Source organism: Clupea harengus, unplaced genomic scaffold, assembly GCF_900700415.2.
Source record: "Clupea harengus unplaced genomic scaffold, Ch_v2.0.2, whole genome shotgun sequence".
Classification (NCBI taxonomy): domain Eukaryota; kingdom Metazoa; phylum Chordata; class Actinopteri; order Clupeiformes; family Clupeidae; genus Clupea; species Clupea harengus.
In genome coordinates this window covers 11,356-24,999 of record NW_024880345.1, presented here as the reverse complement: position 1 = coordinate 24,999, position 13,644 = coordinate 11,356, and the positions used below count along the sequence as shown (strand labels likewise).

General features: G+C 40.7%; 1 long non-coding RNA gene across 1 annotated transcript; it reads right to left on the bottom strand.

The window, feature by feature from the left end:
* Positions 1 to 7,082: 7,082 nt before the first annotated feature.
* On the bottom strand, positions 7,083 to 8,275 carry LOC122131945. Its single transcript, XR_006152153.1, has 3 exons — positions 7,926 to 8,275; positions 7,328 to 7,580; positions 7,083 to 7,179 (listed from the first exon to the last, which is right to left on the bottom strand). It is a non-coding gene; the product is annotated as an uncharacterized LOC122131945 (long non-coding RNA).
* Between the last annotated feature and the right edge of the window lie 5,369 nt (positions 8,276 to 13,644).

Sequence of the window (13,644 nt, the reverse complement as noted above, 5' to 3'; positions counted from 1 at the left end):
CATTATATATGGGGAAATATATATATTATAATTATATTCCTCAAACTACTGATTTAGGTTCTCAAACTCCCATCACACAGATTGAATAGGCTACCTTTACATAAAATGTTTAAAATTGCATATAATAACATGAAACTACCATGTGTACCTCAACAACTTCTTTGCAAATCTGGAGATACAGATGTCAATATTAGCTCTCAAAAAATGACCTTTAAAAGTATCAATTAAATCAAACTGTACGTACGCTATAAGTAAACATCAAATATGTGATCAGACAACCCTTTTGCTCATCTCTAGAACTAACCAATATAATAAAACAGAAGAAAATAGGAGACAGGTAAGCATACGTTGGCATTTTGCTGTGTGATGAATCATGCATTTCAGTTCAATCCAGGAGTTAAAGTGCAGGATCACACTACTATTTTTATGGTGCACGTGACACCATGAAACACCCGACCTGCAAACAGCATTGGCCATTTACTCATTAACAAAGCCCCGAGCAGGGGACAACAAAGGGCTTTTACAGCAGACAGAAAAGGACTGGCTGGGGCGATGAGTAAGGGAGGCAAACATCAACAGGCTTCTGTTGTTCTGTTCTGAATCACAGGCAGTATGCAGGTGAAACTTGTCTAAATAGCCCCATTTAGAAGCCTGACCGCCTGGCAGGTGTACCTCTAGGGGCAATTATAAAATGAACACGCTCATTATGATGCAAAAAGAAAGTGTGCCACATTATTTCCTTCCGAGTGTAGCAGCTTTTGAAAGGGTTTCTGCTAAAAGCGCAAGGTCTTTTCAGTGCTTTTGTTAACCTTTTGGAGATCTACCGAAAAGTGAATAAAAAGATCAGGAATGAAAATCTCTTTGTTAGCTCATTAAAGTTCTGCTACAGTGAGCGGAGAAGCACTCCTTTAGCATTTGCGGATGGTCTGACAAAGCAGAATGAATAGCCTACCTCTATTCACCTCACTGGATCACATGATGGCAAACCGAATGGACGTCAATCTCTCTCTCCTAGTCTAGGTGGTAGTGGTCAATTATTACTCAATATGGAAAAGAGGGCCAGGAGTCTTGGAGTCTGGTGTAGCTGGAGTGGGTCATTCCATTTGCATCAAATACGGTCCGTGTAATAAATGGGTCCACTCAATAACACGATCATTTCAGGAGCAGTAGGGATATTAACTCATCTCAAGGGTTACATCCATCACTCATTAGCAAGAATGATAGTGAATTTAGTGAAAATAATTAATTACAAAAAATAAACTATATACATTTACAAAAAATACCAGGCCTGACACAGAATCTAAAGTATGCAAAGGCAGTCAACCACCAAGTCTCAGAAGAGCCTGGTGAACATATTTAGTCACATTACACACATACTAAAGGGGGGTAGGATAAAGCTGAAACGAAGCTTGTTCTACAAGAACATGAACAGTCCTCTAACAGTCTTCTTCAGAGCTTTGGAAAAGACAATTGTTCACTGAGAACAATGGCAACGCAAGCTGCATTCAGACTGAATGCAAAGCTTTGAAGGGCTAACTGCCACCTGCTTCTTCTCAAAGACTGACTATGAGAAGAAAAAAAAAAAGTTTTGTAAACATCAACCTTTCCCGTGACGCTCATTCCCTTACATCAAAGTATCAATATCCAGTAGGGAGACATCTCCCAAGAATCAGTGAGGCACAATAAATTGTGATATTTGGCTCACCAAACCACCCTCTTCCGGTGAACTAGAAGGTAACCAGGAGGTATACACAGCCATGTTATAAACACTCTGCCCACTGCCTAAGCAATGTTAAATGTGCAAGTTTTCATAAAACCTGCCTGAATGCATTAAAGACTGTACGGCGGAACCCAATATTACAAACTAAATTTCACGCCACTGTTCTCAGACATGATTCAAGGCACTCAATCAGCTCAAAGCTTCAAAACACAGATCAAAGGGATGCTGCCCGTATTGCAGTGGAAGTGTACTGGTCCAGTGCATTGCAACACTGTGAGCAGTGACATGTATACGGGAATCTGCATTACATTGGCGGTGATGTGCAGTAACGTGAGGCCCTGGATGTAATAAAGACATATTTACCCGTGATGGACCTTAATAGTAATAAAAGAAAAAAAGAGGTTGAGAACCAATTCAGATCACACTTTGCAATCAGTCCAAAACTCGTGATGAATACAGCCCTTTCGTGCATGTGGGTTGCTGGTGTTGTATTAATGGAAGGACAGTGAACACCACACTGTCCTCGACTGCTCCCCCCTTCAAAGAATAAACGTACTGGTGCAGCTCTTCTCCAGGGAAAAAAAAAACAGTGTTTCCAGCCAAAAAATAAAACCAACACAATTTCTCATCAGAAAATGAATACCAGGAATCTTGGTGAATTTGGAGACACTACAAATGAAGCTCGGGAATGTTGGTGAATTTGGAGGAGACACTAGAATGAAGGTTGTGAATGTTGGTGAATTTGGAGGAGACACTAGAATGATGCCTGACGAGTCGTGTAATACAAGTATCTGAAACTCCAGCCAAGCTACTATTACTATTTGTGTCAGAAAATAACAGAGAGTAAATCTAAATATACAATTAAATACATTTGGTATTCAATAAACAATATTAACTTAAATTAAATCAGTCTTGAAGGTCCTTTCTCTTGGAAATGTGACCATACAAACAAAACTTAATCTAGTCAGAGATAAAGGATAAATCCAGACTATTTCAGTCAATTATCAACTGCCTGTGTTGTTATTTTCCAACAATTTAGGCCTTAGGATCATGCTTAATGCATGCATGTCCCTATCTCCCAATCTTCCTTTTGAAATCCGCACACATTTTTGTCTTGTGTGGTAACATCCTGCTGGCTGTTTACATTTCAAGCAGCAGACAGACTTCAAGAATTCAGGAAATGCTTTTCCTTCAGAAGCTCACCCAATCAGACAGAATCCCAAGAGAAACTCTCTTGTGTGACCCTGGGATCACTTTGAACAGTCTGCTGCTGGGTACGTCCCAAACCAGACAAACTATGAGTAACTCACTTTAATGTGAAAACTGCACTAGCTCCCCATGACAAATAATACACTTTGTAGCCACCTGATGAAGGTCATATAAAAAAGGTACTATAGAGTGTATTTCCCTCCGAGAAATGATTTCACGCAGGAGGGCTACAGAGATCATGGAATACGCAAGTCAATCTATGAAGAATCCAGTGAGGAAGTAGAAGCAGACAGAGGATGGTTGTCAGGGAGCAGTGATCATTTTAGTGCATGATTCACCTATGAACAGTTACGCAACAAGCACTTGGGAGTGCTCTTAAAGGCGTGTGGATACAGTAGCACGCTACTGGGAACACACCCGAGCCTTCCCCATATAGAAGGTCATATATCTGTAGCCTGAGGAAGACTCAGCTGGCCAGCAGAGCGGTTCTTACATTGTAACATGTTCACCTTACACACGGTGATTATAAAACTCCCACCCCCGTCCCCATCCCCCACAGACCCCCCCCCCCCCCCCCCCTCACCAGAGAGCATGGGGAGGGCAGGCGGGCTTCACTTTAGCAGCTTTTAAAATCATGATACTGCATCTAAAAGAGCTTTTCATCATTATAGTGGGCTCCATTCAGCGCGGGCAGAAGTGTGTCAGCACTCTTTTTGAGTGATTGTCATTCGATGCTGCTTCAGTCACATGCTCCAGTTCTGCTGCAAACCTGCTTGGGTTCTGAGTGAACTGGCAGCTGGGCCTGGGCTGAGAACAAAGGCATCAGAAACATGCCCCCAGCCTCCCTCACATGACCCCCCCTCTATGAATTAGTGGCCAAGAGGCCCTGTAACTCAATAAACCAAAGGTACATGACGAAACAAAGATGCTCCTTTCTTTACGTGCAACAAGGCAGCCCACCTGTGACGAGCAAACTTGGGTCTAAAAGGAGACCAGACTACGGGATGCAGCTATCGGGCCATTCTTATCTACAGTGGAAGTGGGTTACACATACTTCCTAGCGCATTCTTCCTGCCTGACTCTATACATTCGAAATGTAGGACTTGGAGATGAATAAAATCTAGGCCTTTAAACTAGGCTAGAGCGTAGTTTAGCTTGAAAACCAGGACCTTACTGATGCAGAATAAAACACTGCTTCTTATCCTAGCTGAGTTACATGAAGTAGGTTAGCCTAGAGTGTCAACTACTAGGGACTGTGAAATTAGCAGTGTTGGCTATTCTACTCCCCTCACACATGCAAAGACTTACAAGACTCATTTCACGGCAGGATTAAAACAATATTTGTACAGTATTCTGACTCTTGACAGCATTTATTAACTATTACTAAAGAGAGGCCTCCAGAATGTGTAGGCTTAATCCCGCCACAAAAAGAAGTCGTCCTGTCTCTACCACTACTAAAAAAAATTAAAATAAAAAGACACACATGGGAACGCCTTTGGGCGGAGGTGTGAAACAGCAAGTCTCTGTGGCTTCACCGGGCTAACATAGCGCTGACAGCCACAGACACAGATCAGGACGGACTCCACTATACTTCACTCAAATAGCAACAGTGGGTATATTGTGGGATCGTCTGGATTAGATGGTGAAACCCTACCTGTATAACCACAACTACACCAATGTAATCTTGTTTGGGTGTTAAAGCTTGGCTACTGACGGTTCCAAGTCTGGCTTTGTAAAAACAGTGATCTAAAAACAGTGAGATGTCTATCTCTATGGCAGAACCCAGTTGAGCTCCAATGATAAGTGATGCTATAGAACATGCCTACACAGCATTAGCACCCGCCGCTAATGGGGGAAACTCTTCCTTGAGATACTTTGAATGAGTTTGGACTGGATTTCAAAACCTCCTTAAGAATTTCTTTTTTTAAACAAACAAAACATTGTATGGAACAGGTAATTGTCATTAGTGTCCTTTAAGAAAGCAACTTAAAAAAGAGAATAATTTGCATTAGGGGAGTGTGGAAAATAAGATGTTGTCTTAAAGCACCTGTTGTGGTGGACTCTACCGCAGCTCTATTGCTGGCACACAGCAATGGGAAACAGCAGCTTGGTAATGCTTCGACTATCTAACAAATGTCACTTGCCATCTTATTTTCACCAACAGAAGGCTTGAACTGTGCGGAAACTCAGCCCAAATCAAAAGAGCTGGGACCGCCAGCCTAATCTCTCGTTCAAATCAAAAGGTGGGAGGGGTGGAAGTGAGACAAGCATCTATTTTTGTACAAAAGGAAACTCCAACACAAGGACTCACAGCCACCCTGAAATACCTACGAGCGTAGTCACATTCCTTCTTAGCTCACACAAGGCCCAGACAACAGAACCAGTATTGAGCAGCCCACTCTTAGATCCAGCTACCAGCCCCTCCGCTCATATGGTCAGCGGTGAACGACACACTCCCGTTTTTAAATACACCAAACTCAGCTTATGACATTTCTTCTTATGTTGCCAGGGCTAAATATAGTCTCCCACAGGAAATCAGCTGCACATGGCTGTAACCACACACCATTAGTGTGTATGTAAATAAGCATGTTGGGTGAGAAGCTCTTGATGTGGTAACATTCTGAGCCTGCACCCAGCTCTTGCCCCGGCGCCCCGAAGATAGTCCCGAAATAAAAACGGAGCAAGAACAAGTCATTCTGCTGGTGCAAATGCCAGGAAATCAAAATCAACCCATTCAATGCTGCCCTGGCTCTTCTTTTACAAGCACCATAAAAGCTGGTCACAGTCTTTCAGGCCAAAGGCCATATCTGCCAGTCAAGGAGCTGCCTAAAGAAAAAGAAGCGAAAATAAAAATATACCTTGGAAAGTCAATTATATGACACTTCAAACTGTTAAAAAATGGGGAACACTGATGCTCTAAAACTCATTACTCAACAAGAACAACTCAAATACACACACTTGAGCTCTTGAACGCGACGATATTGGTTCCCTAACTTTTGTGTTCATAAACTAAAAGTAACACGTTTAACATGTTTAATGCGGTGTCAAATCACTTTAAAACACAACAAAAATAGAAACATGCCTACTGTGCAGTGCATGCGAATCTAAATAAAGAGGAATCGTAAGAAATATGATATAGCCTAAATATATGTCACATTGTCTGAGTCTGAGTTAATAGTCAACAGCGTTTCACTGGCCAAGGTGGTTAGAGGGGAAATAGTTTTCAAATGTATGACCATGTCACGCAGAGCAAAGGTCTCTAAACGTTTGTAATTACATCAGCCTTATCGCTGCAGAGCAGTGCAATCTTCTACAAATCCAAACTAGCTCTTCACAGATAAAAATCGAGAAGACGACAACCCGTTGAGCTGTGAAAGGGCACAATGTATTTGAATGCCTCTGTGAAGTCTTCCTAAACTAAACTGTTTTACCTGGCTAAATTACAGCCTGATAAACTGCCAATAATATTCTGTAGCTGGAGGTGTCAAACACGATATGAAACACACAGCTATTGCTGAATACAAAGCCAGATATTATGACAATTATATCACACCAACAACAGATAAAGAACTGGGCCATCTGAATGTAATTAATTATTTGTTGAGTTAAATCTTTGGAGGGGGGCAGAATACAAGCAGCTGAACCGTAATCCTCTTAATAGCATCGTTTACGTTTTGTTCTGGCCACCTGTAAAGAGCCATAGTGATTTTTTACAGTTGGTACCGTTAGGTAACCTTGGCTGAATACAGTCACATTTCCTGTACGGTTATACGTCAATCAAGCAAAGGAAATCTACAAACACTATACATGTTAGCAAGAGATGCTATAGACCTAGAAAGTTGGCAAGCTAACAAATACTACGCCAAAGACTAGCCTGTTATCTAGGCCTCAGCTGGTCTAACCTCCATACAAAAGGCAACACTGAAACATGTAACCGCTACATCTATTCGGCCAGCAAAGAAGACAGATACCGCAACATTGTATACAAGTATTAGGTATGCTGGTAAGGTTACTTACAATCCAAATGTTTCTTTTTTGGTCCCATAATTTCGTGCGTGGTTGCCTTGCACACCGTTTTGGACACCGCAGAACCGGTGACACTGTGTTGGGCTGCAGTTATCCTGTCCGTTATGCTTTGTCCTGACATTTTATGTTTTAACCAAACAACCTGCTAAGGCTAACTTAACGTTATGTGAATCCGATGGAACTGCTATTGTCTTCTTGGGCTTCCACGGTTCCACCACTCGACACTGGAAAAAGAATGAAAAGACGAGTAGAGATGAAATGATTAGCTAGTAGCCAGATATTTAGCCACAACCACTTCTTAGGTTAGACAAGGCTATTTCACAGTAAATATTCACAAAGCGGTGAAAGAACGAGAAATCTACAACGGCGTACCCAATGAGCTCCTTTCTGTAGTAATCGTCCTCTTTGAAACCCTCTCTCATACACTCTCACTCTTTCTCTGTCCCCCCTCCTTCAGTGTCCTCCTCTCCGTGTTCGCCTCCCCCTGCTGGGTTTAAAAGGACCGGAGGCTTGCAGGAAAATGGCGGGTCTGCTTCCTCTGTTTAGACCTCGTAGACAGACGGACGGTGGAGCCTCCCAAGGTTTGGGTGGAAGTTGGTTGGCAATGAGAGTACCGTTATTACTTCTGAGGGAGTGGGAGTGCACACCAACAAGACAGATAAGCAGTCGGTTTCGTTTTGAAAGACAGTCTCTTAAAATGTATCATATATAAATGTTTTGCTTAGTTTACCCATATTTAATACAGTGGTTTCATATTCGTGATGTGTGACTTATCTTGTCGTTTTCTTAAGGTGGCAGGAAAGTAGGCTACATTTGGTTTATTTTGTGTGTGTAGGAATGGATAGGCTACTTGACCAATCGGTCTATACCTCCCTTTGTTAAACCAAATAATGTTATCAAAAAGTCTGGGTTGATATTGTTGAATACTTATATCATCATGGTGTTCGTGCTTAACAAAAACTAGAGCCACCTGTCAGATGAGATTCTTGTGTGGTAACCGGATGTTGGCCCAAGCAGTTTTTCGAAATAATCCTTCATTATCATGGCCATGCGTCGTAGCCTATCAATCAGGAAAATAATTTATGATATGAATTATATCATTGGTCTCAACAGCACAGATCACAGACGATCCGTACACTGCTTTTGTGACAGTCGACTAGTCACAGGCTAGGCTACATTAGGCTGTTTAGACGAAACTAACTATTTGACCCTGGACCCCGGACTGTAAACACACGTGGCCCTTACAATGTTGTTGGGAGAGTCATGTCAGCATAGGATACATTATATGGACACGACAACCGGCAAAAATAATTGGGGTTTAAGCAATCCATGAAGCCATTGTGACTAATCAATTCAATTTAGGACACTAATCTAACCATTCAAATGTAGCCTGTTGGATTCTCAAAATAGGCCTATTCTAGCATAAACTCATCAACTTCTTATAGTCCCATATATAGTGATATATCTACAGTTTATAGTAACATTTTTGATGAACCAATACAAGTGATGCCATGCAAATCGTTTGACTATTGCATGTAGACTATCTAGAAAATAAATTAACAAGTTAAAGGCACATTCCACGATTCTGACAAAAGGTTGTTGATATCTGAGCTCAACAGCCAATCAAATTGCACACCTCCCATCTGTGCTCTGAAGTAACGTGTTGATTGGGTGGAATTGTGTATTTCTCGGTCCAAGCCACTATGTTGGTTTCCCATTGACAGAGCCAGAACTGTGTACAAACTCCACAGTTTTTAAGCACACACACACACAGGACCTTGACGAACAATTTGCTGAATTGTACAAAAAGTGTACCGGATTAGAATAACGGACCATCCCTTTACACATAGATAAACTGGAAAAAAGGGAGCCATCTAGTGGCAAATAGTTGTAATATGGCCCAAGGAAATCGAGAACAATGAAACCATTTGAGCAAACTGTGTAATCATTTAACACAATCTATGGTTTTCTGTATAACATGGTTTCTACACTAAGGTTCTGATAAAAAAACAAATGCAATATCAATTATCAGTACAAAATACAATACAGTAGTCTTGTCATCTCTTACTGCTCACTGTGGCCAGTCCAGTGCACTGTGCCAGTGTAATTATTTAACAGTGACAATTCCAAAAATTACCTTTCTTTCTTTAATGGTCTGAATTGAATGAATTTTCCATTTGACATTTAATTAGATATTATTTATTTACATAGCGCCACTAAGAATTAACATGGTCTCAACACTGGCCGGAACCCCCTGATGCAGGCACACATGCGACAGTGGGAAGGAAACACTCCTTCCAAAGGAACAAAGCTTGACGGTAGAACGAGAAAAGGCTGGTAAGAGGAAGGGGTGGGGGACAGCGGATAGAATCTAAAGGAAACAAGGTCATTCATAAATGTATACCTCAGTCAGGTTATAGCCAACATATAAGCATAGCTGAATACAAATCCAGTGATAGCTCACATTAGTATAGGCACAGGCTAAGCTGGCACTCAATATTCAAGTATGTCAGTATATATGACACTTATACACGTATTTGTGAAATGTCACAACAGATAATTTACTGTACAATGAAGCTTTATTACACCACAATGCGAATCCAGAACTACCACAGTAAGCACACCCACCACCAAAACATAGATCTCTATTTAAATCACTCTACTGTCCTTATTACCTCTCATTTTATATTCTTCTATTTTTCTATATATTTTTTAAAGGGATCATTTATCTCTCTTTTTTCACTTTAATCTCCCTATTTTTATTGGGCAGTTCACATCTAGGCAGATTATAGACTTTACTCAAAAAGCAGTAATTAGTGGTGTGATGACTTAAGTCATGGAAAGTCGCATAAGCCCTTATTGAGCAAAGATGTCATGCCCCATTTCACGTTTGGTGAGAGTGATTTACTGTTTCTGTTTGTGCCTGTCTGTCTGATTTCAACATTTTTGATGTGATCTGCTCTGTTATTGATCCAGGCTCCGGTCCAGTTTTAGTCCAGTGTGGTTCTAGAACACTTGGAATGTTGGTCTGGCAATTCTAAGAGGCCATTACTCCTGATTTCACATTTTATTCTTTCTTTTTTTTTACGCTGCTGGTTCAGAGAACAATATGTTCACCACGAAACTGTACATTCTTTGATTCTGTGTCTTTATTTTCTTCACACATTATGGAGAGTTGTGCAGTTACTTACCAACCTTAGGAACATCACAGTATGTGACTACCAATTCGTTTTATTTAAAATGTAGACTTGGGATGCTTAAACACTAAAGACTTTGCATGGAGAGGTATAAAGAGTTGAGATGGTATTTCTTTTTTACACGGAGACAGTTGCACTTAGTATCACCCTTCATGATGTCAAAAGGCTTTTACATTTACATTACATTTACATTTAGTCATTTAGCAGACACTTTTGTCCAAAGCGACGTACAAGGGAGAGAACATTCAAGCTAAGAGCAATAAAAAAACCTGGTGTAACAATAAATACTACTTTACATAAGAAGTAGAAAAACGACCTAGAAGGAAAAAGAAGTGCAGGAATGTAACTGCTGAAGTGCAAGTTAAGCTCTAGTCAAGGTGCCAGTTAGGAAGGGAGGTGCTCTCTGAAGAGTTGGGTCTTTTATTAGCAGAAGAACCATTTCATCTAATGTTAGAGAGAGATGTGTGGTGCTTCTTTTGGGGAACTGGAGTGATTATCTAGACATACAGACTGATGGTAAAAGCTGTGGTGTTCCTCTGTGTCTTACCTCACGCATGGGATGATTGAGATCAGATGATCTCCTCTCCCTCTAGTGGCTGCCCACTGTATTACAATAGTTAACTTCCAGAGGAAATGTCATGGCCTACTAAAATTCCCACCTTTTCTTTATCCTCTTACATGCACCAGAAGGACGAATCAGTGATTCTGTCTCTACTAATTACCCGATTCAAACATGAAAGTCCTGCTTCAGCTGAAGTATTGACACTATGACGACTGCCTGTCAATTAGCTGTGAGTCAATATAAACTTATAAGGATGGTTATAGTAGGGATAGCAATCACTGTTTTATGCAGCGAGTTGTTGTTGTTGTTGTTGTTGTATCTGGTTTCATCTACTTTTCTCTTGGCCAATCATGCATTGGATGAATTAATTTTATTGCATGTATTTCTCAGTCAGAATTTCAATCAAATTATTTTGCATTAAGCACACCATACTGGAAACTGAAACTCAATGACGTATGTTCTTCTCTTGACTCTGTGTTGCCTGTGTTAATATAGATTAAGTCTGTAGATTGCACCTTCTTGGACAGAGTATCATGAATTTAAATATAGTCAAGGTAAAATCTAGATCAGTGATGATGCTGCTGCTCATGGGGTTTATTATGATGGCTATGATATGTTACGGTCACTTGTATAAACAGATCTTGCTGGCATGTGGAGTGGTGAAACAATTGACATGACTGTTTGAGCTTATATGCAGAAGTCACTTGCCATGTACAAATCTAGCAGTTTAATTTCTCAGTTAACATGGCTGATGAGGTGACTCAACTAGTTAGTGAAAAACTTCATCACCATTTAGTTCCTTTTGGTGAGAAACTGAAGCACAATGAACATACAATTTTAAAAGATATGTGCGTAAACGCACCTCCAACTTTGACCCAGTGGTGGCGCTAGAGTGTTCGAGGCTCAGACATGAACGTCGGTGAACAGAACCAGGGGACCGTCCCTAATCCATGTTCCAAATTTCAAATCTTAGTACCATATCGTTCTGGGAACTTCAATGGCAGAAGAAATAATAATAAGAAAAAGATAAAGAAGATTAATCATAAGAAAAGGGAGAAACAAAATGGGTGTCTGCGCAGCTTCACAGCCTGGCCCCAAATGAAACACACAAAAACACAATAAAACACTTTACTACATTTAATGTTGATCCTTAAAAAAAGAGAAAAATCACTGAATCTCTTTTCTGAGAAGCACATTACTTATGTCATTTATGTGGCACAGCGCCAGTGCACTGATCAGTTTACAGAAGAGGCCTACATTTGTCCTCCCACATCATTAGATGCACCAGTTGCGTCATTGCACTAGAAATCAGAGCCACTAGGGGGCACTACTCTGTTGCTGGTGCAACTCATGAGAGCTGTGAAGGAATTACTGCCTTTAAGACTCTTCATAAATCACTTCTAAAACTTGAGAATACCTTTATTTAACATATAACATATGCATTTATGACAGAGAGAAACAGACACAGTGGCTTACAGTATTTTGACCATTTTGGTATTGGTTATTTGTGTTGTACCAGAATCATGCTGTTGCCATGCGCCTTGATTTGTTCCTTATGTTGCCATCGCTACAAAAATGGTGTGTTCCTCCGATCTGAAAACTCATGGTTTGTGTTTCACGCATAGACAATAAGGCATCCTGTTGATCTCCCCCCACACACACACACTTGGGACCTGGAGCTGGGCTTCCTGTCTGCCTGCCCAGTACCACAAAGGCTTCTCTCTTGGACACAATGGTGTTCATAGCCATCTGTACAGTTGTTCCCACTCTCCCAAGTCTGAACTCTGCCATAAAATATTTAGTCAAGTGAAATAATAACAAAGTGGGACTGACTATTTTTTTTTTTTTTTTAAATCTAATGGTTTACAGATTCTTTTCCTAAATATCTATGGATTGTTGCTTTGCTATTAATTGTTGTTATTTGTAATAAACCAATCAACACAGCGGAGTCCACTCCAAAAAGACGTAAGTGCAATGGTAAACCTTTTAAGAGAATACTACACATTTGAAATGAGTCACTGAAACAACAGGCATCAAAATGTGTGTGGGACATTACATGAATTAATTATAAAAAATAAAAAGGCTACGTATAGATATACATATACACATACAAAAGGTTACAATGCACAGTGTACTGTAATAAGAATCTCCAAAATGTGCCAAAATGACCTGATCATTTTCAAAAGTCTGCCAAGTGGGTCATTAGAAGGGAGGGATGTGTAAGAGGATCCTCATACTGCTGGGTCCAGCTCATGTATTCATTTCCCAAGCCGTCCATATAGCCACCCGATCCCCTTCTCAAGGAGGCAGTGGTGTCTTGTGCTATTTAGTGTGTGGTTTGATGGTTTTCTGCAGATGTGCATATGTATCTGTGTGTGTTACACTTGCTTCATCTTGGCTTAATCAGAGGAAGGGTTCGTCTTAAAGCCACAAAAATGTGATTTGACAGTTGCGCTGGTCGTCTACGGCGTGAGCGCGGCTGCTGCAGCGATGGACAGCGTCTGTCTGCCCAAAGAGGCCTCTTCCGTGTCTGTCAGGCTCCATTGAGACTCGGAAGAGAGATAGGCCCTTGTGCGCCCCGCACTGCACCCCTGCGTCACTCATCATCTCCCTCTTTCGCCTGTTTGTAACAGGCCGAGTTGGGATAATTTGGGCCCATTTACAAATTCTTCTAATGAATTCACTCAGGACCGCACACAGACCTGAACGTTTTTTTTTCATCTGTTTCAATATCCAAACCCAATTTTTCATATTTCATATCTTCCTTGAATAACTCATTCATAAGTACAGAGATCTATTCATTATATTTCTTTTGTTTATTTCTCAAACATGCATCCTTTTATTTCGCTTTACCTTCTATGTATGTGAACTCTGTATTTAGTGTTCATTACTTTGCTCTGTACCTGAGTTGTTTTATGTAACTTTTTGTA